The 25,818-nt window shown below is 38.7% G+C and overlaps 1 protein-coding gene across 5 annotated transcripts in view; it reads right to left on the bottom strand.

The window, feature by feature from the left end:
- ATXN1 (ataxin 1) overlaps positions 1-25,818 on the bottom strand; it is a 528,710-nt gene that overhangs the window by 178,584 nt on the left and 324,308 nt on the right. For all 5 annotated transcript variants that reach the window (XM_036759715.1, XM_036759701.1, XM_036759708.1 and 2 more), the window contains one exon: positions 22,122-22,245. The gene's annotated coding sequence lies outside the window, so the exon portion shown is untranslated. The remainder of the gene's footprint in view (positions 1-22,121; positions 22,246-25,818) is intronic.

Consider the following 25,818-nt stretch of genomic DNA (forward strand, 5'->3'; position numbering starts at 1 on the left):
ACTTAACTTTTTTTTCCCCTGATAGCTGGGAAAAAGTACCATGAGTATTCTTCATTAGACCTCCCTTTCACAGCCATCTTTCAATTTTCCTTCCTCTGTCTGACACCATAATCATGGCATTAAAAGCGACAACTCAAAACAAGAAAAGTATTATTGGATTATGAACACATCTTCTAATAATTTTTTTTTAAAACATGGTCAAATAATTGACTCATTGTAACCAGTTTTAAAATCTTAGTTTCACATACTGAAATATGATTATTTGGCTAGTATTCTAGTATTGAGAAAAAAATTTTAAAATGAAAATATGCAAATTTATACATGTATACGTATGTATACACATGCATATTTAGAAGAGGCAATTGAGCACAGTAGGAAAAGCAGTGAATTTGGAGTAAGAATTGGTTTTAATTCCATCTCTGTTACTTATATGACTCTGACCAAGCCATATAACTTCCTCTCCTCATTTGTAAATGAGGGAATTGGGTTAGATGAGTCATTTGTGCACTCAATTCCAACACTACCTCTTATGATTTTACTTGAATTAGCTCTTACTAGTTTTGGGACCTTGAGGTGTGTAACTATTAGCAAGGCACTAAACTTCTTTCAACCTCAGTTTACTCAATTGTAAAAATAGACATAATTATATTAGTACTACCCAACTTACAAAATTGCAAACAAAGCACTTTGCTAACCTTGAAGTGATATGTGTGTATCTATCTGTCTATCTATTCATAGAGAGAGCACTATTATTATTTGTTCTTTCCTTGTCAGAGAATATTCTATCTATTACTAGAGGTAGTAAGAGGGAGAATACTGAATACGGAGTCAAAGGAGCTGGAGTTCAATACTGATTCTGCTACTTAACTATGTGTGTGACTTGGGAAAAATCAATGAATGTCTCTAGTCCTCCTTTTCCTCATCTTTATTAATGAGAAAGGGTGGGTCAAATCATCTCCAAGGTCCCTTCTACTTTCAAACCCTATAACGATATGACCCCCACTATAATAATAAGCAGTTTTTGAAGAAATTGGAAAGGACAAAAATAAATAGATGGAATTTGGTAGCACTTAAAGAAAAATGGGTTTAAATTATTGTCCATAGCTAAAAGCCCAGGAAAATTTGACCCTTGTTTCTACCCCTAGACTAGTTACAGGGAAAACCCCAATCCTCTCCCCCCAAAAAGAGAGTAATGCTATGTCTTAGTCTATATATGAGCACAAATGTATACCTAAACCCAAATAAACAACATCAAACATAGCATTAGAGCACACGAAAAGGAAAAGGTCTTTCATATCTTCCCCGCACTGGTGTAAACATAGGATGGTTAAATGTGCGTGTATGTGTGTTTGTGTGTATACTCTTGTAGTACTCTTGCTATGAGCTAGGTTTAAGGGTTTAATTGAGCCCCACTACACTCTGAATATGTGCCCCCCCAACCCTTTTATTTTGGAGGTCTCAGAATATTTAAGTACATCATCAATCTCTCTAATATCTTTCTGAGTTCTGGTAGATCACTCTGCTTTTTTTAATTCAGTTAAGAGGGCCATTTAATTTATTAGCCTGTTTTTTTTATAGTCCCATCATTTCAGGTTTAATTTAACTCAGAAAGTTTTCTAAAGAGGACAGGAGGTGGTAAGTTCAGTTTTTATAGGGGAATTTAATGGTACTATCACTTCCCTCAATGATTATAGAGGTTTATGGCTTATGGTGACAAAGAAAAGCACATCGAGCAACTCCAAACTCAAATTGAGGTGAGGAGACCTCAATCTGGAAAAGAAAATATATGTTAAAAAGATACAGGGATGATAGGAATGAAGGACAAATTTCTTTAGGTTCCTTCTAACTGTCTCCTTTAGCAGTTAGCTAGGTGGCATAAGGCATAAAGCATTGGGCCTGGAATCAGGAAGATCTAATTTTCTAACTGTGTGACCCTGGGCCAGTCACTTAACCTTGCTGCCTCAGTTTCCTCAACTGTAAAATGGCAATAATAATAGAATTTACCTTTCAGGGTTGTTGAGAGGATCAAATGAAATCATATTTGCAAAATGCTTACTAAGTATAGTTCCCTGCACATTGTTGTTTTTTGATCATTCAGTCATGTCAGACTCTACGTGACTCCAATGAACAAAAGTCCATGGGGTTTCCTTGGCAAACATACTGGAGTGGTTTGCTTTTTCCTTCTCCAGTGCATCCCCATTTTACAGATGAGGAACTGAGGCAAAGAGGGGTTAAATGACTTGCCCAGGGTCACACAGTTAGCAAGGGTTTGAGGCTGGATTTGAACTCAGATCTTCCTGACTCTAAGCCCAGTACTTCATCCATTGTACCACTTAGCAGGCCCTTAATAAGCCCCTGTTTCCTTCTTTCCTTTGCAAAACAATTGCAAAAAACACTTTTCCCCTTATGTGAGACATCTATACTCCGAGTGGGAAGGACCAGAAATGAGAATGTTAAACTATGCACTATTATAACGGTGCAAGATGTACAAAGCCCTATCTAGCCCATGTGCTTATAAAGATAAGCTTTGAAGGTTAAACAGTTTCCTAAGGAATTACAAAATTGAACTTACTCATTGACCTGTACCTCCCTGCACTCTGGACTGGGCGTCAGTCTATATACTAAACATAACTTCTACAAGCAAACTATTTCTTCCTTCCAGTACAGAATGCAATGAGTCACTCTGTGTGCAATGATCTAGTATCAAAGTAAGCAAGCAGAATCAGGAATTCCAAAACATGCCATATCTTTCTTTCCATTTATTGTGATTGCAGACCTTGCCAAACTTGGGCATTTTAAACTATGAAGTCTCCTATCATATGTTACTTTATCAGCGCACTCCATAATTGTCCAAGTAAGACGCCCTGATAAGAATGTCTAAAACTTCAGAGATGTTGCTGGGCAGCAAAGCAGTCCCATTAGAGTCTGACCTCGCCTTTGGGTGCTTAAAGTGTCTTCTTTCCAAACTGCTTTTCATTGACTTAAGGATGCCTAATGACAGCACCGGCCATTCACTGCAGTAGGACTACTGGTCCCAAACGTATCTGATTCAACTACAGTCCATCTCCAAAGCCAACATGATATCCTGCCCTCAGACGAGTCACCCGTATACTTTTAGAAAACATGACAAATAGCACAAAGGAATTCAAGGGGTCACCATCTTGTTAAACAAAACACAAAATATCCTTTTGTAGATGTGTGTGTGTGTGTGTGTGTGTGAGTGTGTTTTGCTACAAGAAACAAAAAAATGTGAAGTTATATTTCTTTGGAGAACTGGACCTTCTACATATTTAAATATTTTTTTCATTTTTATTTGAACACAATGCTGCTTCATGGGTTTCGGTTATAAGCATGAATAGAGAAAAATACCCTGTCCTCTCCCTCCCACCAGGTTTCAGGAAGTTTCAGTGAGAACATGCTCCCCCAGCACCACCAAGGGGGCTGATAAAACCACAAGTTCTCACTCTCTTGTCAAATGAAACAATCATTTCTATTTTAGTAAAATTCAATTATGCTTAGAGGTGTGGTTAAAAAAGCAGAGTCCATATTTAGTGAGCAAGCCTTAGATCTGACTAGGGACAAAGGAGTATATTGCAGGCAGCACCTAGGGCTCCCTGGAATTGAGTGTATATTCATGGGGGAGCCCTGTTGAAAAGCAATAAAAGCTTGAGCTGGGAGCTGTCTCATTATTGCCTACCATAGTCCATTTCGGGGCTATTTCAAATCTCAGTGGGTCAAGGCAATTATGTTGAGCGCCCACAGTGCCCAGCGGTAGCACTGGTGCCTAGAAAAGAGCAATCTGGTGAATGACAGTGGTGAGTGAAGGACAAATTTCTTTAGGTTCCTTCTAATCAAATCCAGATATCACTACACAATAATAATGCATGCTTTCTCCTTAGTCTCTGACTCTCCTTACTCATCTTTTGGAGGTGCCACCACTGTTTTCTTTAGTCAGTCAATGAATCCATCACCCAGCATTTATTAAGGGTCTGCTATCAGCGTGGCTCTGTGCTAGGTGCTAGAGGTACAAACACAAAGAATGAAACAATACCTCATCTTGAAGGATTGATGCTCTAATGGCTGAACAAAGTGTATATGGGTGTGTGTGTGTGTGCATGTATACATACACATATATACATACACATATGTAGTATGAAAAAATACAAAGTAATCAACTACAAGCTGGTGAGGGAAGGAGTAACAGTTGGGGCAAGGGTGCGTGGGGAGGACATGGAGCCTGAGGAAGGAATCCAGAAGGTTTCATGTACAAAGTGGCACTTGAGCTATGTCTTGAAGGAAGAGAGGTGAGGTGAAGATGGAATTCATTCTAGGTGTTCAGACTAGCTAGTGCAAAAGCACACCTATGGGAGATGGAATGACATGTGAGGAAGAAAGTGAAGCTTGACTTGTTTGTATTGAAGAGCATGGGAGGGGGAGTGATGTACAATGAGATTCTGAAGAATTCATATTTTATCCTAGAGACAATAGGGAATTTATTTAGTAGGGGAATGGCATGGTAATTTCTGCTCTTAAGGAAAATCACTATGGTCAATATGGGGAGGATAAACTAGAATGAGGAATGATTTTGAATCAGGAAGTTCAATTTAGAGACCATTATAATAATCTATGTAAGAGCTCATGAAGGCTTGAACTAAGATGGTAGATGCACACACAGAAAGAAGGGGTCAGAGATATAAGATTTAGTATAGAGGTAGAAATGGGAAGCTTTGGCAACTGACTAGATATGTGGGGGAGCTGAGAATAAAGACTGATAATAGAAACCCGAGAGACAGGTGGTGCCTTTGGTAGAAATAGGGAAATGTGGAAGAGGGATGGTTTTGAGGGTAAAGAGGAGTTGTACTTTAGACATGGCATACTTGTCTTCCCTTATTCTTTCTCTCCCATGGATGTCTTTCCCCACCTCCCCTTTTCCCATGCTCTTATGTGTGTTTAGATTAATAGAATTTGGGGTTCATTGAGATTAAATTTTTCCACATATTGGTAATAAAACAAAACCTTTGTTTTCAGAGCTTCTCTTCCCAACACTCCCCTCTGTCCCCCTACTCCCACAACACCCCCCCACCCCACACACACTTTGGAGAAAAGCTAAGTTTTCGGTGGATTTTGAATCAGAAGACATGGGCTCCTATCTTATTTCTGACATTTATCAGCCACTTAAACCTGCCTTAAATCAGCCTCCGTTTCCTCACCTACAAAATGAGAATAATATTCACATTAACTATTCCACAGGATCACCGTGAGGAAAGCGCTCTGTCAACAATAAAGTTGCCAGTCATGGTGGGTAACACTTGTGATGTGTACTATTGAGAAGAATGGCTCTCTCCGAGCTCTGGAATTCTGCGCTGTAGTGGGCTACGCTGATTGGGTGTTCACGTGAAGTCTGGTGTTAATATCATAAGCCCTCCCAAAAGTTAAGGGGGAGCTATGTTTTTTCCCACATGGGCAGCTGAAATAGGTCCTTTACATCCAAAACAGATCCCATTACTCCTCCTCCTCCCACCACTACTACTACAATTATTGCTACTGCTGCTGCTACTCCTGCTAATTACTACTACCTCTACTAGACTTATTCCCAACTCTAATTACTACTACCACACTACTACTTCTACTACTATCATTTCTGCTACCATAATTATTAACACTTCTACTTCTACTACTACTACTACTACTACTACTACTACTACTACTACTACTACCATTTCTGTTTCTATAATTACTACTACAACTACTACTACTACTAGAAATGTACTTTCACTTTAGTAATCCACTGGATTACATCACAATGCAAATCTCCGTATAGCAAAAAAGAGTTATAAGTCTCAGTGTTTGGGCCATTTCAAGGAGAAAATTGATTTTTAAAATTTCATGACAATAAAAAAATTTAAACAGTTACTTGGAGCTTATTGCAATAGGAGTAAGCCTGCAACAATACTGTCATATTTTAGCCTTAGGGATAGGCAGAGCAGGTATTTTTTTAATCCTCTTTCTACCTATGATGCATATAAAAAGAAAATTATTCTTTAAAGTTGAGGGTAGGGTAGAGGACAGGTCCCAATAGCAGTTAATGGGACTAGAAGCCACAACTCCAAGTCCAAAGTTCAGCTAAGATGCCTTCCTGTATTTAACTAGTTCTGCTTTGGCATTAGCAATGAGTCTCAGGAAGTCTTTGAGCACAAATAAATTAAGTAGAGATAAAAGTTTCTATTGTATTCAGTGTAATTTTCCAATTCAAAATATTGTCCATCTGGCCAAGGTGTGAACAAAAGGGGAAGATCCTGAGCGAGGCTGGTGAGATGACAAAGGGCTTTAAATCAAATCCAAAACAAATACTTGTTCTAAAGAAGTCAGTCCGGTTTACTTAAGGGAGGGAGGGGGCAGTGCAGTAGAATCTGGGAAAAGGAGGACTACATCAGTTGAACACATTCTAAGTATTTTTATTATTCACGTTGACTTGGGAGAACTATATTCATCACCCATTTACCACGGTGAATGAAGAACGTTCATCACTAAGTTTTTAGTCATCTAAAACCCCCCCATGCTCAAGACACTGCTAGCAGGTGTTCGTTGCCTCAGCCACACACAGTGTGTGCCACTATTTAAACTCTTAAGGCAGTTGAGAAGAGAGGTCTGCCTGAGCATATTATCTTCTTGTTAAAAGAAGCAGGCTTTATTTTTGTTTTCAAGACACCTATCCAAACCAAAGTATCCTGTTAATACTCATTTGCAACCAGCTCTGTTTCCCTCCATCCCCACTGACACCAAAAACCAAGACAACAAAAAAGGCTTCTCTTTCTTTTAGCTCTACTCTCTGCTCTTTGTTATCTTTTCTCTTATGCTTTAACTAGCTTCCATTGCATGGACATGAAGTTACCTCCTTTAGGATGGTCTGGTACCAGAGAAATTAAGATGAATAGTAAACACACATGACTGCAGGCCCTCTTAGGACTGGAAGAATAAGGAAAAAGAGCTCTTCTTCCTGCAGGAGTCCAATGTGCTTTGAACAATAGCCCATTCATTGGTGGCACTACCCTGCGTCCAGCATCCTGACATGACATTGAGAGTTACACGTAGGAAGAATGCTAGCCTTCGTCTCTGTGGAAAACTTTCTACCTCTACACTAAGCCTCTGAGAATTACTCCCAAGAGTTTTCTTTGCAGAAATATCAGCTTGAGGTAGCCTTGTATATACCATAGACGACACATAGAAGGGCGTCCCCAAGACGTCCAAAAGAAACTTTGATGTCCAGCCAGAGACCCGGGTAAAAGGACAAACAGTGGAGGAAGTTTTAGGTATTGATCTATAGGATGTCTTTCTTTATTGATCTATAGGATGTCTTTCTAAGCACACCAATATCAGAATAAGAAGTTAAGCTAATTTTATTGCTGGATGGGATTAAAGGGAGAAGCAAAAAGCAAAAAAAAAATGAAGACAGAATATGAGTCAGGAGTTTTACTTTATAGCATCATTTGGCTAAATTACTGGAGCTGAGTAGAATTGCAGCTCCTCCAGTTACAGGGGTCTACTCCCAGCTCAAGATTGTCAACAGGAAAGGGAGCCAAAAGCAATCGTAGTAATTAGGCTCTCCCCACTCTTGACCTCTGTGCCACGAGATGCCTCCCAAACATCTATCCATGTCCATTACTCTGAATGCCAGTGCTGATTAACAACCAGAAACATGAGCCTTGTTCACAAGAAAAAATTGATACCATCTCATTTTCTGAGATCACGTAACATCCTGGCCTGGCTATGACTGAATTCTACAAGCAGCTAACAAACCCAGAATAGACATGAATGCCTTTGTTATTCTCCATGGGATGATATCGCAACCAGAAGGGCTCTGTGGGCCATGATCCACAGTAAATGACACTCTCAAGATACCTACTTCTCTTCCTGGAAGCCTGCCCAGCTTAAGGAAATGGAAAATCCTCTTGTGAAGGGGTCTAACTCTTAACTTCTTTCTGACCCTCCCGAGGACTCTTGATGCCACTGCTACCCCTTCACTCATCCTTAGAGGCGTGCCAACACGTTGCTAGGTGTTAGTGGCATCACCAATGGAACATAGAAATAGATCAGCAGTGGAGCCTGGATTGTAAACTCTGATGATACCATGAAGATACAGACTATCAGTTAATCGATCCCAAACTTTAGCCTGGAGCTACCTCTCACTTCACCAAACAATCCAGAGCCTTAACAGCCTGCCCTTGAATTTGATGTGAAGGCTGAATGGGGTTGAAAAGCTGAAACTCTCAGACTGACAGATTTTAAGAAGAAGAGAGGTGAGCTGACACAGAGCATACTCTGAATTTGTGAGCTCAACACTGTCATTTTGGAGGAACTCCCCTACTATTACAAATACCAAAGAGAAAATTCATCTCCCTCTACTTTTAATAAAAAACTTCCATGTGAAAAAAATGATACACTATGACCAAGTTTCCCAAAAGGAAATCTTAAAGCAGAAAGATGACAATGAGAAGAAAGAGGAGCAGATAAGGCTTCCAGAAAGAAAAAAAAATCTGTTCAGACATAACCATCCCCCTTTCTAGAGTACTAAACTTACACCCCCCTCTTCTTGGAAGACAAAGAAGAAAAGGCAAGGGTGACTGAGAAACTAGGGCTTGCCATGGTAGGGGGAGAGAATGAGTTCTGTGCCCAGTTTTCTTTGTTCAACAATGCTTATAACCAGTAGCAACACGTAGTAGCCCCAGGCATCAGGACTGCCTATCAAAGCTTTGGATTTTAGCCCTGGAGAAATTACAGCTTTTCATTTCTTTGGAAGCTACAAAGGCTTGAGAGAAAAAGAAAAATGAATTAAAGAACAACTTAACAGAAACTTTTAAAAACTTTTCAACAGAGAGGGTCTGCACATAGCTGGGCATGCAAGAGATCAGCATCCTGACAATCACATGCATGATGTCATACCCCACTGATGTGCAGCATCAATGAAGAAATGTCCCAAAAGCCAAGTGGCTGCTCAGGTTAACCTAGGTGGCAAATTATGCCAGTATGATAGGAAGACTATGCTGGTGCCCAGTGGGTGAGGCCTCTAGAACTAGAAGGCAAATTGGGAGGCAAGAGCAGATAGAGTTAATAAGATGAATCTTGACAGAAAGAAACAGTATCTGGGGGCAGCTAGGTGGCACAGTGAGTAAAGCACTGGCCCTGGAGTCAGGAGGACCTGAGTTCAAATCTGGCCTCAGACACTTGACACACTAGCTGTGTGACCTTGGGCAAGTCACTTAACCCCACTTGTCCTGCCTTTCCACCTTCAAAAAAAAAGAGACAGTATTTGAAGAGGAAACTGGGTAAAAGATTAGACCAGAAGCACCCTGCAGATGGGTACGTGAATGAACATTTGTTGCAGTTATTCAGGTGTTTCAGTTGTGTCCTACTTTTCATGGCCCCATTTGGGGTTTTCTTGGCAAAGATGCTGGACTGGTTTGCCATTTCCTTCTCCCACTCATTTTACAGATACAGAAATTGAGGCAAACAGGTTGAAGTGATCACGTAGCTAGTAAGTATCTGAAGCAGATTTGAATTTAGGTCTTCCTGACTCCAGGCCTGGTACTCTGTCCACTGTACCACCTAGCTTCCTGAATAAAGATTTAGGAACAACTAATCTTGAAAGTTCTCAAAGTAGTTGGAAGATGATCCTTTGTATGTCATCAGTGTTTTAGATTACTATAACATGTTCAGGTAATGGTACTGATGTGCTGAACAAACCAACTGTTTATAAATAACACAAGCAATATTATGACAATAATAACACTCCCTCCTTTAGCCTCAAGCAGGAAGCTTCATTACCTATTAGGAAAAAGTGGATAGGGGGTTTCTTCTAATTCTATTCTAAATCATGCAATAGAATCTTTTGATTCTTGACAATGAATAAATTTTAACTTTCAGAGATTATGGGAAAACATATACTCAAGCTCTTTGAGGCCAAGATGCTACATAGTAAATTAACTCACCAATAACTTACTAGCACAATTCAGAACTGGTATAAAGATGTTATATTTTGTTAAATATTTTCCCAGGAAGTAACCTGAATATTTTACAGCAACAAGAAGAATTGGTGATCTAAAATGGTTTATTCATCTTTTCAAGTACGTGGTTCTATACAAGGATCTGAAGGAGGTATCTGAAGAAGGATAAAAGGTGAATGAGTTATTTCTTTGTGCCTCAGTTTCCCCATAATTAAGGTGGGAGCATTCAGACCTATTGTAGAAGTTACTTAAGAACTATTTGAAGCTTGGTTCTCATTCCTTCAAGACTGACTACATAACAAGCAACAAAACGGGCATCTCAAACACAATGATTATTGAACCTCCTCAACTTGCCAAATGTTTGCATCACAATGTTTCTCTCTCTAGGGTGAAGAAGACAACAGCAACCAAGACATTTCTGAAGCATGGTTTGCACAAGGGCCACTTTCGAGATGCATCATTAGGGAAAGGCAATTTTAGTTACAGAGTATGGCTCCCATCCAGTACTCAATTCATAATGCAGGGGTGACCAATGCTTGGAGGCAATGGTTTTTCCAGGGGTCTGTGTTCTTGCTGTGCACTTCTCACGTGAATGTATGAAATATCCCAAATGGAGGGCATTACTTTCAAAGAGCTGCAAGTTCTAGTTTTATCTCTCTCAGTGACCACATGGTTTCTGATAGAAAAAAGGACTGTGGCCCTGAAGCTATTAGTGCACAGGGGGTAAAGGCAGCTTGGAAACCAACTCACTCAGAACTTCAAACGGAATGTCAAAATTTTCCATCTACTCTCTATCAGGATTTTAAAATAGCTCATCCTTGCTCAAGTACACAGCGGTGCATCATTTCCACCCATGTGGCAATCCTGCCTCAAGGACCAGAAAAGCCCTGGGGAGTTTCTGGGCAACCTCAAAACACCCGCTAATAGGAGGTTCATTAGCATTTTCCTTTCAGAACTTGCGGGTGTTCAGGGTTGTTTTTTCCCCCTCCTTTCATTGATGTTGCCATTGTGCTTGGGGAGGCCTGGCATCTGGAGAAGGTGAAGAGGTGGGGGGAAAGGGTGTGCCTGGTATGTGCTAAACCCTGCCAGCCAATTCAGGAAGCAGCTCTGACATCAGCTCCCAGAAGGAGCCGCTCACTAACTCACCCTGCCAAAGATTGAGGCACTAGAAAAACAGCTTCGTGGAAGCAAGGGAGGATGGTCAGCATGGGGCAGGGTGGCAATGAGAAAAAACAATAGAGAGGAGTAAAGTAGTAGAAATTTAAATAACAACAACAGGAATACTAACTAACATGCATATAGCACTTACAATGTGCCAGGCAAGCCATGATCCTCCCAACAACTCTGAGAGGCAGGTGCTATTATTATCACCTCCATTGTACAGATGAGAAAACTAAGGCCAACAGAGGGTAAGCGACTTGCACAGGGTCACAGAGCTAATAAGTGTCTGGGGCTGCATTTGAACTCAAGTCTTCCTGGCTATAGGCTAATGTTCCATCCACTGAGCTAACTAACTGCCCCTATGTGAAGTAGAAATAGTAGCCCCAAAGTTTGGCTACTAAAACTATCCAATTGTCTTTCTACTGCACTATGTCCTTCCTCCTGGCTCTTACTTACTCGATCTTTCTTAAATCACACAGTAAGAACAAGTGGTAAAGATTGGAGGTTAGGGGAATGGACTTGGATCTAGGAAGACCTAGAATTGAATCCTGCCTCAGCTACTTAATAGCTGTGTGACCCTGGACACAGTACTTAGCCTTTCTGGGCACCAGTCTTCTCTCATCTGTAAAATGATGAGGCTGAATTCAATGACCTGAAGGTTCCCTTCCTACCTGAAATATAGAATTCTGGGATGCTATATGAGATGTAACAAATTCAACCAAGCACATATGGTTTTTCTACAGCACCCTGTGTTTGTATGTGCCTATGTGTGTTGGACAGGGGGCGCGTTTGTTTAATTTTCCCACTCTGGGATTAAAAATTCAGTTATTACTTTTCAAGGTTAAAAAAAGATACCATAATACAGCACATATAGACATAGTGATATTTATCTTGTTGTCATCCTGCCCTTCCCTAGAGAAAAACAAAACAAAACAAAATCTAGCACTCAGAGAAGGCTTTTTCCCCCTTAGGAGAGAAAATTCATTATACATATAAACGTTAGAAATATTTATTCTTGTAATCCTAAAAAGCAATACAGGATAATTCCTTCCTGAGAAAGCATTTTTGACCTCTTCTTTCTACACTGCAAAGACACTGGGAGGACTAAATTTGTGCCAGCATACAATCCTTTTATTCCAAGAACATGTATTGTCCAAACATAAATAGAACAAAAATTATGTTATTCAATAAACAGTGAGTTTCTAGGCAGACAGAATGCATTAGAGTCAGCTCTTACTTTGGGAATGAATGTCGATGTAAATGGTGATGAAATGATTTGATTACAAGAGAAAAAATAGCCACCAAGGGTGACCAGGCAGGTTTCTCTCAAACATCTAAGTCACTGAAGTAAAAAAGGAGAAGAAATCAAGTTATGGCATAAATTTTTATAGATACAAAGCAGCCACCTTGGACTCTCTACTGATACTTCCTTTAAAAGAAAATCTAGCCCTTCATTTAACTGTGTACATTATGTATCTTGTAGCATTATGTATCTTTAGACAAAAGTCTCTGGAAGGAAAATGAATAAACTGTCCAACCATGCATACTGTTGTTACTACCTACAGGACAAAATGCTTCAAATATTCCACCCTGGCTGATGGTCAAGATTTTTTCATGAACCAGTTCTGATATTGCCTGCTTTTTTCCTTTCAGGATGTCTCTCCCTGGTGCGGCCCAGGCCTACACACAAGAAGCCTAGTCACATACACGTACCATCTGTGGACATGGCAAGTTTTACTTAAGAAAGCACGAGAAGAAAGTTCAGGAAAAAAACCCCTGGCTAACCCTTTGCTTCTATGCTTGACATCCTCTAAAATATCACTTGGAACATTCTGGGAATCTGGTGTAACTTTAGAACCAATTAAGTTCAAAAGTGTCACAGATTTCACATTCCGAAAAGGGCTCCAAACTTGGATCCATTAAAAGTTATTTTTACTAAAAATTACTCTCCTATGAAAAAAGAAAATTAATACCCACAGATTAACAAGGTAACGTAGTTTACTAAATGACACCACAGTGCTCTGATAGAAGGCAAAGATGATCTTTTAACTCCTAGGGAGTAATTTACTTCTGTTTTTATGACAGGATAAAACCCTGAATTTTTAGACTGACTGTGAATGAATCTTATGAAAAATCCACTCCTTTTGAGGAATGTAGCAAGCAGACTCCAGGTCTGAGCTGTATTGCCTTGTTATAGAATCATGGAATGCTGGAGATAGATGGGGTCTTAGAGGTCATCTAGTCCAAATCCCTCATTTTAGAAATAAAGGGGTGATGTTATGAATGGAGCATCCAAGTTTCCTCAGTGCCAGAACCAGGACTAGAAACCAGGTTTCCTGATTTCTATTCCAGGGGTTTTTTTGTTATATCAAATTGCCAAACTTTCCTATACTAAAATCCTAGCTTTGACCCTCTGGGAGCTAAGCCTGCTGTGTTGTGTACTAGGCAGGTGTTCAAGGTGGAGAATAAGGATTAGTAGAAAAATACCCCCAACTCATTTCGATTGAGTTATTGTCTCCAATGAGCTCTGAAGATGGAAACTTTACCCACAGTGAGTGAAGGGATAATTATTTAAGCCACCACATACCAACTACTTTTCTTCTCCTAAGCAAATACACATTTTCATCACTGGCTTTTCAACTATAATGGCATACAATAACACTGACCTTGGGAAGATCGCTGTACTGAAACAAAGGGAAAATATGATCTCAATATCATAAAAATGCACAAAGATTATGAAAGATTAGTAATTTCCAAATTTACTAAAAGAGCAGAACAAGCCCCCAAGAAAAGTGCAGTTTGACAAAGAAAGCCTGGCTCCTCAGTAATGAGGGCGTTCACTGGAATTTGGCCCTTTGTACTGTCTTTCTTGACTTGCTCAGTTTATAAAAATATTTTAAAATTACTTTAAGCCTGCATTGTGGCATCTGAAAGTTTATAGTATATAACGTTGAAACATTCTTCTTTATTCCAGATGTTTGAAAGGGCATCATATAAATGATGTAAAAGAATGATTAAACAAAAAAGCAGATTGAATACCAAAAGTTAACTTGAAGATAATATTGTACAATATAAAATAAACCTTCTTCCTTAGGACACTTGCTCAACTACAGATGAAAATGTTCTTTTAAAATCTGATGATGGATAATTCTAAACTACTGCCTGATTCTACAAACATCTCACAATCAAAAGAGTCAAGTATCATTATGACTTTCTTTGAACCCAATTCCCCAAGGGCATAAATTATTTACTGCCAATAAATTAGCTACTTTGTATGATGCATTAACTTTTTACACATACTAGGGAGCTTTTTATTTCCAAAGAGTCTCAGATAAGGTTGTTGTTACCTGTGTCATATAAAACACACTTCCTAATGGACTAAATGAGTTCATCCTGGTGGTGTGTGTATGTATATGTGTGATGTATGCCGCAGAGTAATACATGGAAGTGATGACTAGATGGCGCAGTAGATAGAGTGCCAGGACTGAAGTTAGGGAGACTCCCCCTTCCTATGTTCAAATCTGGCCTCAGACACTTAACTAGCTGTGCGATTCTAAGAGACTCACTTAATCCTGTTTTCCTCAGTTTTCTCATCTGTAGAATCAGCTGGAGAAGGAAATGGAAAACCATTCCAGTATCTTTGCCAAGAAAACCCCAAATGGGGTCACAAACAGTCGGACATGACTGAAAACGACTAAACAAAAAATAATATATGGTAACAGAGTAAGGTGGTAGACTGAAAAAAATAATGCACCTTCCAAAGTAGTACTCTAAAACTACTTAAGGAAAATTAAATTCAACTTAAAAAACAAGGCTATTCAATGAATAGCTATGATATCACTTATATTTTTAAAAACATTACTTTTCTCTCCCCATATCAGGGACTTCCTTTTTAAATATATGGGAACTGACAAAATTTAATGAAAGACAGGAAAGCTTACATCTCTGAAGCACTGGGAATTTGGAAACATTTTTTAAGGAATGAGTCGCAGGTGTATGCGTCACATTTTCCAGAGAGATTAAACAAAAGAAGAATTCAATATCAATGTTGAGTCTATCCAAATGCTCTTATTTGAAGATAACATTGTATTAATTATAATGAGCCTGAGAACACTTCAAGTCCACTGAGGGAAAACAACAGCAATGTAAAAGAGTAGTCTGGCCATTCACTATGGAACCCATCCCCCCCAACTGACAAAAACCATAGACCATCCATAGTATTATGTAGCAGGATGGGTAACCTGTTGTGTTAGTGATACACTAAGTATATATGTATGTGTGTATACATACGTATATGAATATAGACCTATATACACACATATATAGGCACACATATATACATTCACAGTCTGTACATATGTACACTAGTATATAAATTTGCATATGTGTATAAATATACATACATAGGATAGGCATTACATACAGATCAAGATCTAGGAACAGATTTGACAAGTAGGAGGAGATCCAGCAGGAATGAATCTTGGAAAATGTGCAATACTTTCCATGACCCCACATTGTTCATGATTGTATAACGCATTCCTTTAACACTAAAGGTTCTCTTGGTGTTTTTTTTTATAGGAATGGGGGCTGTATTTTGTCAAAAGCTTTTTCTGCATCTATTGAGGTAATCATATGATTTCTCTTGGTTTTGTTATTGATATGGTCAATTATACTAATAGTTTTCCCAACATTGAACTAATATTTCCAATATTTCCTAATATTGAACCAGCCCTGCATTCCTGGTATATATCCCACCTGATCATAGTGTATTTTCCTTGTGATAAATTCCTCTAATCCCTTTTCTAATATTTTATTTAAAAAATTTTACATCAATGTTCATTAGGAAAATTGGTTTACAATTTTCTTCCTCTATTTTGGCTCTTCCAGGTTTAGGTATCAGCACCATATTTGCACCATAAGAGGAATTTGGTAGAACTCTTTCACCTATTTTTCCAAATAGTTTATGTATTATTTGAATTAATTGTTCCTTAAATGTTTGGTTGAGTTCCCTTGTAAATCTATCTGGCCTGGATGAATTTTTCTTAGGGAGTTCATTGATGGCTTCTTCAGTTTCTTTTCTTCTAAAATGGGGTTAAGTATTTTATTTCCTCTTCTATTAATCTGGACATTTTATATTTTTGTAAATATTCATCCATTTCACCTAGATTGTCAGATTAACTGGCATACAGTTGGGTAAAACAGTTCCCAATTAGTGCTTTGGTTTCCTCTCCATTATTGGTGAATTCACCCTTTTCATTTTTTGATACTGATTTGGTTCTCTTCCTTCTTTTTTTGTTTTTGTTTCTTTTTCACAAAACTAGCTCTTAGTTTTATTTATTAGCTGAATAGTTTTCTTTCAATTTTATTAATGATGCCTTTGATTTTAGGAATTTCTAATTTGGTATTTAATTGGAGATTTTTAATTTCTTCTTGTTCTATCTTTTTAAATTGTATGCCCAATTTATTGATCTGCTCTTTTTCTATTTTATTCATGTAAGCATTCAGAGATCTAAAATTCCCCCTACATACTACTTTGGCTGCATCCCATAAATTTTGGTATGTTGTCTCATTATTGCCATTCTCTTTGATGAAATTATTGATGGTTTCTGTGATTCATTTGTTTGATCCACTTAATCTTTATGATTAGATTATTTAGTTTCCAATTAATTTTTAATCTATCTTTCTGTGGCCCTTTATTACATATCATTTTTATTGCATTATGATCCGAAAAGGATGCATTTAATATTTCTGCCTTTCTATATTTGATTGTGAGGGTTTTATGCCCTAATACATGTTCAATTTTTGTGTAGGTGCCATGTTCAACTGAGAAAAAGGTATGTTGCTTTCTATCCCCAATCAATTTTCTCCAGAGGTTAACCATACCTAACTTTTCTAAAATTCTGTTGACCTCTCTAACTTCTTTCTTGTTTATTTTGTAGTAGATTTATCTAGTTCTGAGAGAGAGAGGTTGAAGTCCCCACTAGTATAGTTTTGCTGTCTCTTTTTGTAACTCAATTTCTCCTCTAAGAATCTGGATGCTATACCACTTGGTACATGTATATATTTAGTATTGATATTACTTTATTATCTATGGCACCTTTAGCAAGATGTAGTTTCTTTTTTCATCTCTTTTAATTAGATCTTTCTTTGCTTTTCTTGGTCTGAGATCAGGATTTCTACCCTTGCTTTCTTTTTTTTTTAACTTCAGCTGAAGCAAAATATATTCTGCTCCAGCCTTTTACCTTTACTTTGTGTGTGTCTGCTTCAAATGTGTTTCTTATAAACAACATATTGTAGGATTCTGTTTTTTTAATCCACTCTGCTTTTTGCTTTCATTTTATGGGAGAGTTCATCCTATTCAAATTTACAGTTATGGTGACTAACTGTGTCTTCCCCTCCATCCTATTTCCCACCTTTTTATATTTTTCTTTTTCCTTTCACCCTCTCTCCTCACCAGTGTTTTTCTTCTGACCACTGCCTTCCCCAGTCTGCCCTCTCCTTCTATCAGTCCCCCTCCCTTTTCCTTCCCCTTTCCCTCCTACTTCTGCCCTTCCTTCTATCACCCCCTCCTTTTCCCCCCTTTTACTCTCCTACTTATACTATAGGGTAAGATAGATTTCTCTACCCAACTAAGTGTGTATGTTATTCCCTCTTTGAGCCAAATCTGATGAGAATAAGGTTCAAGCAATGCTCACTCCCTCGCTTCTTTCATGCCTTTTCATGTGGCATAATTTACCCCATTTGACCTCCCCCTTTCCTCTTCTCCCAGTACAATCCTTTTTTCACCCACTAATTAGATTTTTAAATCATCACATCAAAGTTAACTTATACCCACACCCTCTAAGTGTACTCCTTTTAACTGCCCTAATAGACATACAGTTCTTAAGAGTTACAAATATCATCTTCCCATGTAGGGACGTAAATAGTTTAATCTTACTGAATAGTATGTGTTTTTTCTTTCCTGTTTACCTCTTTATGCTTCTTTTGAGTCTTATATTTGAAGACCAAATTTTCTATTCAGCTCTGGTCTTTTCATCAAAAAGTGTGAAAGTCCCCTATTTCATTGAATATCCATCTTTTCCCCTGAAAGATTATGCTCAATTTTACTGGGTAGTTGATTCTTGGTTGTAATCCAAGTTGTTTTGCTTTATGGAATATCATATTCCCAGTCCCCTGATCCTTTAATATAGAAGATGCTAAGTTCTGTGTAATCCTGACTATGACTCCTCGATAGGTGAATTGTTTCTTCCTGGCTGCTTGCAGTATTTTCTCCTTGACCTGAAAGTTCTGAAATTTGGCTACAACATTCCTTGGAGTTTTCATTTGGGGATCTCTTTCAGGAAGTTATCAGTAGGTTCTTTCAATGACTATTTTACCCTCTGGTCCTATCAGGGACAAGAGGACCAGGGACCAATCAGGATATCAGGGCAGTTTTCCTTGATAATTTTTGAAAGATGCTATCTAGGTTATTTTTTTTTGATCATGGCTTTCAGGTAGTCCAATAATTCTTAAATTATCTCTCCTGGATTTATCCTCCAGGTCAGTTGTTCTTCCAATGAGGTATTTTACTTTTTGTCCCCATTTTTTCACTCTATTGATTTTGTTCGACTGATTGTTGATGTCTCATAAATCATTAGCTTCCACTTGCCCAATTCTAATTTTTAAGGAATTGTTTTCTTTGGTTAGCTTTTGTACCTCCTTTCCCACTTGGATAATTCTATTTTTAAGGGGTTGTTTTCTTTAGTCAATTTTTTATGCTTCCTTTTCTAAGCTGTTGACTCTTTTTTCATAATTCTCTTGTATAACTCCCATATCTTTTCCCAACTTTTCTTCTACTTCTCTTGATTTTGAAAATCCTTTTTGAGCTCTTCCAAGAGAACTTTTGGGGCTTGAGACCAATTCCTATTCCCTTTGAAGCCTTTGCATATAGGCACTTTGACACCGTTCTCTTCTGAGCTTGTGTTTTGATTTACCTTGTTGCCAAAGTAGCTTTCTACGGTCAGGCTCTTTTTACTTTTTTTGCTCATTTTAAAAAGTTGAGCTCTGCTCCTGGAGTACAGGGAGTACTGTTCAAAGCTTCTTGTACTGGGGACCAGGGGCCTGGTCACTGGATTTCTGTGCTGGAGCTCCTGGGGCTGGTGGTTTGCCCACTGAGCTAGGGTGGCCCAGCCTAGTTATGCCTCTTGTGCCCTTTGTTTAGGAGCTGGCAATTTGCTTGTTGTTCTGGGGCTCCAGGCCTCATAGCTGGCCAGATCTGTGGTGTATCAGTGGCTGATCTGTGCTGTGGCTAAGAGCTTCCCGCTGGCTTGCCCAGTCACCATCTGCCCTAGACTGTGTTCCCCTTTTAACCAAGTGAGAAAGACCTTTCCTGAAGTCCTTCTAAGTTGTCTTGGACTGGAACTGTTTCTCTCTGCCGTTTTGTGGATTCTGTCACTCCAGAGTGACTTCAGAGGCTTGATTGAACATTTCTGAATAAAACTGCTTTCTCTTCTGGCTTCTCTCCACCATCTTGGCTCCGCCTCTCAGTCCCAATTTCTTTATCTACAAAATGGTGGTACTATAACCTCAAATTCATGGGCTTGTTGTAAAAAATCAAGTGAGATAATCTATGCAAAGTACTTTTAAACCTTGAGGTACTATACAAAAGTTAGCTGCTGTTACTATTGTTGTCAATAAATAGTTATTGATAGCTTGAAGTAGGCTAAAAGCATGAAGCAGGCTAAATCAGCAGTGGTGAGGTAAAATAACATGAGAACAGAAAAGAAGGCAGGCTGCACTTGTATCAGTCTTTTCAGTGGAAGAATGAAGATAACATATTTGATTTATTTACAGGTTCATTGTTAGGAAAAGCACTTTGTAAAATGTGATGTCTTCTGATTCATGAGTAAATTGTATTTAAGTGAGGCAGGGTTGCATGAAGTCATAGGCCTCACTCTCTCCTCCAGGGTCATCACAGTTCAGTGGCAGGACAGGGTCAAGACAACTGGTGATGGCCCGGGATACAGTGGATGACCCTGGTGTCTTCAATGTCTAACCAAGCTCTAAGCACTCCACACAGTGCCTGCTTTGGCTGCCTTCACGGCCTTTGTAACAAACTGTTCTCATCCACCCATTCTATCAGGGGAAGTCTTCACATGTTTGGGGTAGACACCCCCCTAACTCACTGATGGGTTTGAGACCCTTCAATCACCCTCAACCCGGTTTAGCCTGTCGGCTGAAACAATTTACAGAGATGTGGCTGCTGATCATGCTACAGCTTCTTGGAATCACAGTTGAGGAGTCAGATGTATCAGATGGAAAGTGGCCCTGAAAAGAGCTTGGCAGCCCTCACACCAGGAGTACTAGTCTTCCCTGAACACACCCCTAGACCAACACTTTGTAAGCATTATGGTACAATATAATAAGAGATAACAGATAGCCCAAGAAGTACACTGAAACTTGGAAGATATTAAAACAGGGGTCCTTAACCTGGGGTCTGTGAAATTTTGAAAAAGGTGTATTTTGATAATTATATTTCAACATAATTGGTTTCTTTTATAATCCTGTGTATTTTACTTTATTCATTTAAAAACATTATTCTGAGAAGAGGTCCTTAGGTTTCTTTGTTGTTGTTCAGTTGTTTATCGTCATGTCCAACTCCTCATTATTCCTTGTGGGGATTTTCTTAGCAAAGATGCTGGAGTGGTTTGCCATTTCCTTCACCAGCTCATTTTACAGATGAGGAAAGTGAGGCAGAGTTAAGTGACTTGCCCAGGGTCACACAGCTAGTAAGCATCTTGGACAGATTTGAACCCAAGAACATGAGTTTTCCTGACTCTAGGCCTGGCATTCCATCCACTGTGCCACCTAGCTGCTAGTCTAGTTTCACTAGACTGCCAAAGGACTCTGTGACCCAGTCCCCCCTCCATACAAAAAAACCCCAAAGCTAAGTCAAACCTGCACTAAAAGAACTAGAAGAAGGCCTCAGGTACGTTACATGTATCCCTTGTGAAAGATTTACAGAAAAGCATCAGTGAGGATGAGAAATCATAGGAAGTTGCAACCGTCACAGGGTGATGAGAACACAGATGTATCTAAGCAATCTCAGGTTTTCTCCTACATTCCCACATGTGAATTCCCATCCCCAGCCTAGGGTAATTTTTGTATTTCATGGGTGGTTAATTTAATTGGTGAAAACTTTCTTCTGAATTTCTTTTCATTACACGTTTCAGCAAAACACATCAAGGTTCCTGAGGATGCCCTCCCAGGACACAACCATAGCTAATGGTATGCTATGTCTAGACCCCATGAAGCTTAGCTAGGGCAGCCCCCTTCAATTCCCTCGGTACTCAAATTGAAACTTTTTAGGAAAATTAGCTGGATACTCACACACAGAAGCTATTTAACTAATCTCAAAATCCCAATCCGGTGACCTAATAAGACTGTCCAAAGTATACCAAACCTGAGTCAAAGAAACATAACAAAACATTCATATTTGCATACCTTCAGTTTAGCAAAAGTCACAAGCCCATTTAAATCCACTGAAGCCTCATGCAAATAAAAATACTATTTGGGGAGAAATCTTGGCTATTCAATGCCAGCTGAGACCTATTATTCTTTTCCTTTTCTCATTAATTACTCCACGATAAATCTTCAATAGCATGAATTATAGAAGCCACTGTAAAGTAGATGTCATTTAATGAGAACAAGAGAAATGGTGGTTCTGTCTGAATCGTGGGGAGACTTAGTATTGCTTCCCCTTAACTCCTTAAGTTGATTGTGTGTATTGCCCAAGAAAAGTTGAGAAACGAGACAATAAATTGCAAATGCAGACAATTGCTTCCTCTGTCCATAATCAAAGAAATTAATTGATAATAACTAATAGTACCAGCCCTTCATCCCAGCTCAGTCAAATCTAGTGATTCATAATACTTGGCAAAACAAGTCACTACAGATGCCACACTATGGCTGTTAACTTACAACATTCACTATGTTCTTTTGCTGGTTGTCCTGGCTTATTCTTCACCACGGAGATTTTTCAGAAGTTGCTGGATTGCTCCTAGGCTCAGGTTCCTTTTCTCTTTCATAAGAGAGTGAGAAAACCCTAAGTTGAAATAAACAGAAAGAAAGGAAAAAATCAGAAAGAGGAATATGCATCGAATTACTTAGTTTCTGAGCCGATATATCCTTCCCTATTTCAAATGGGCTAAATACATTTCACTGGAGTCCAATTTTTATTGATTTTTTTAAAAGTTAAGATTCTAAGATTTGAACACAAATTCAATATGCCGTAAGGCCCAATGGACTGCGGCTCCTGGTAGACCCTCATTAAAGGCCTCAGTTAGGGATAAGTTTGCAGTATTGTCTTATAGCCTGCCACCTGACTACTAAGCTTTACTGTCTGAAGTTGAGCGAATGGCGGCAAATATCTTTTGTACCTTCCAAACCTCTCTGGGCTATTGGGAGAATTAAGAAGATCCTGTTTGTAAAATATTCCCATTTCTTGAGAAGAAAGCCCCTATGTAAATACAAAGTATTATTAGTGGTCACAAGTCTGTTACTGAACACTAAGCCAGAATATAAAAAGCAACGATGGCTCAGCACCAACAATCATTATCTCTCCAGCACCCAAACATCTTCTTCCCCATCAGCGATGCTGCAGCTTTTTCTTCTAGAGAAAGGGGGTGTGTGGGGAGTGGAGGAGACATTGAGGAATTCTGTGTCTGAGAGAAAAAGACAAAGAAAAAAAGAAAGAATAGAGACGGGGGGGGGGGCGGCAAAGGAGGAGGGAATGGATGTGTAGAGGGAGGGGTGAGGCAAATGAAGTGCTTGGTGGTGCCTCCTTACTTGGAATACACTCTGTGAGTGGCTGATATTGTCAGTCTGCTGTGTTGTGTGCATGGTATGTGTCTATGGTGCTGTGAAATTTTCCACTTGGCTGTCCTCCATATCCACCCACTGAGGATAACGCTTACACATACTGAAAAGTGCCACAGCAAGGCCATTTCTCAAGGAAGCCTGGACTTTATTTCTTTTTAAAGAAAAGATCTACTCATGTCCTAATCATAAGTGTTTTGCATGCCTGAATTTCTGATATTTCTCTTTTCTTTGAAAGTGTAGCCAGAAATAGCTCTTTCTGGGCCAATACTATCACGTTATTTTGACTTGTGTGCCCTTGAGAGGCATACTTGAGGTGAAGGAACTCACATTAGTAGTTTTGGGGTGTAGGGACTATGAAAAACATGGAACTTTAAGTGCTAAGCTAGAGTCCTTCCCTCTACTACCCCCATGCAATCACCCCAATCACCCACAGCTGACATTCATTATTTCTTTTTCCAGGATAACAAGCAGGCAGAGGACACAGGTGGGAGTTATAGTGTCATCACCAGGGGCTTGCTAATATTTGCTACGGAGACGAGTTGCCACTTAGCTCATCAAAAACAAGAATGAATTACACTCAAACCTTACTCCTGAAATTGACACATCAAAACCAAGAATGAACTATACTCCCACTTTAGACCTGACAAAAAGCATTGACAAATGTAATTACAAATAAAGAACTAAAAAATACAGCTGAGATGAAGGTGATAGCTACGGGTACATAACCTAGTTCTTTCTTTTTTTTTCCTCCCCCCACATCTAATAGTATTTTATTTTTCCCAATTACACATAAAGAGAGTTTTCAACATTCATTTGTTATAAGATTTTAAGTTCCAAAATTTTCTCCCTCCCTCGTCTCTCCCCAAGTCAGCAAGCAATCTAATATAGGTTATACATGGGCAATCATGTTAAACATATTTCCACATTAGTCATGCTGCGAAAGAAGAATCAGAACAAAAGGGGAAAACCATGAGAAAGAAAAAACAAAAAAAATGAAAATAGTATCCTTCAATCTATATTCAGACTCCACAGTTCTTTCTCTGGGTGTGAATAGCATTTTCCACCGTAAGTCTTTTGGAATCTTCTCGGATCATTGTATTGCTGAGAAGAGCTAAGTCAATCATAGCTGACCACCACACAACGTTGCTAGTACCATGTACAATGTTCTCCTGGTTCTGCTCACTTCACTAAGCTTCAGTTCATGTAAGTCTTTCCAGATAACCTAGTTCTTTCATCCACTTCTTTTCTGCTTACGCTCCTTGAGGTCAGGGACTGTCTTTTTCTTATTTGCATCTCCAGTGATAGTAATGCACCAATAGGTGGAGTTGTGAACTGATCCAACCATTCTGAAGAGTAATTTGAACTATGCCCAAAGCATAATCAACTTTTGCATACTCTTTGATCCAAGTATCCCAAAGAAATTAAAAAGAAAAAAGAACCTAAAAAAAATAGCAGTTCTTTTTGTGGTGGCTAAGAATTGGAAATTTAAGAGATGACTACCAATTAAAAAATGGTCAAACAAGTTGGTATATGATTGTAATTGAATATTATCGTGCTATAAGAAACAATAAACAGGATGATTTCAGAAAAACCTGGAAAGACTTACATGAACTGATACAAAGTGAAGACATGAAGACAACAGAACTAGGGGAACATTGTACAGAGTAACAGCAATATTGTAAGATGAAGAATTGTGAATGGCTTAGCTTTTCTCAGCAATACAATGATCCAAAACAATTCCAAAGGACTTATGATGAAAAATGCTATTCACCTCCAGAGAAGGAACTGATTTGTCTGAAAAAAAGACTGAAGCATATTATTTTTCTTTGTTTCCTTCTCTTTCTTTCTTTCTTCTAGCCTTTTTGCACAAAATGACTAATATGAAAATATTTTCCATGATTGTACATGTATAACCTATATCAAATTGCTTACCATCTCAAGGAGCGAGTTAGGAGGGAGAGACAGAATTTTGAGCTCAAAACTTTTAAAAATTGTTAAAATTGTTTTTACATGTAATTGGGGATAATAAGATACTGTTAAAATGAAATATTTTTATCCCCAGTGCTTAGCACATTGTTTGGCACACAGTACATGCTCTATCAATGTTTACTGAATTGAATTATATTTGTGTCATGTGCCACCTACTAAACTATAAGTTACATGAGGACAGGGTCTGGTCTGTATTTTATCTGAACTTTATACCTCATCCAGCATCATGCTCTGTAAAGAAAAAGTCATTTAATAAATGTTAAAGATGGAATAACTGAAAATTAGAATCGAGAATATAATTTAAATGGAAGACTTAAATATGAACCTAGTTACATGCAAGCCTCTGAAAAATCAACTGGTAATTCAACATCAGATGCCTTCCCTTAATTGCCTCCTGTTTGTTCATCCTCCAGTAAGAGAAGTCTTTCATAATTTTTCTCATGAACCTAGGATTAGGCTCATTTCAACAACTACTTATAAGAATAATTTCAATTTATATGGTGCTTCGAGGTTTATAAAGTATGTTTCTCAGTGGAAAAAAAATGGAGGAAGCAGTTAGTTCAATATCCCTGCTTTTACAGGTGAAAGAATAGGTTCAGAATGCTTAAAATGACTCACCACAGACACACAATTAGAAAGTGTCAGATCCTTGGAGTCTAGGTTTTTTGGTGCTACGCTGACAGTTTTCTTTCTTGGTCCTTCTGTTTTCTTAACAAGATGAATGCCCTGACCCACCAACATAAAAGGCACTAGAAATGTGGTGCTCATCTGGACTTTCTCCACTGCTCACTCTATTCCAGGAGTTGGC

This window comes from Trichosurus vulpecula, chromosome 1, assembly GCF_011100635.1.
Source record: "Trichosurus vulpecula isolate mTriVul1 chromosome 1, mTriVul1.pri, whole genome shotgun sequence".
NCBI lineage: Eukaryota > Metazoa > Chordata > Mammalia > Diprotodontia > Phalangeridae > Trichosurus > Trichosurus vulpecula.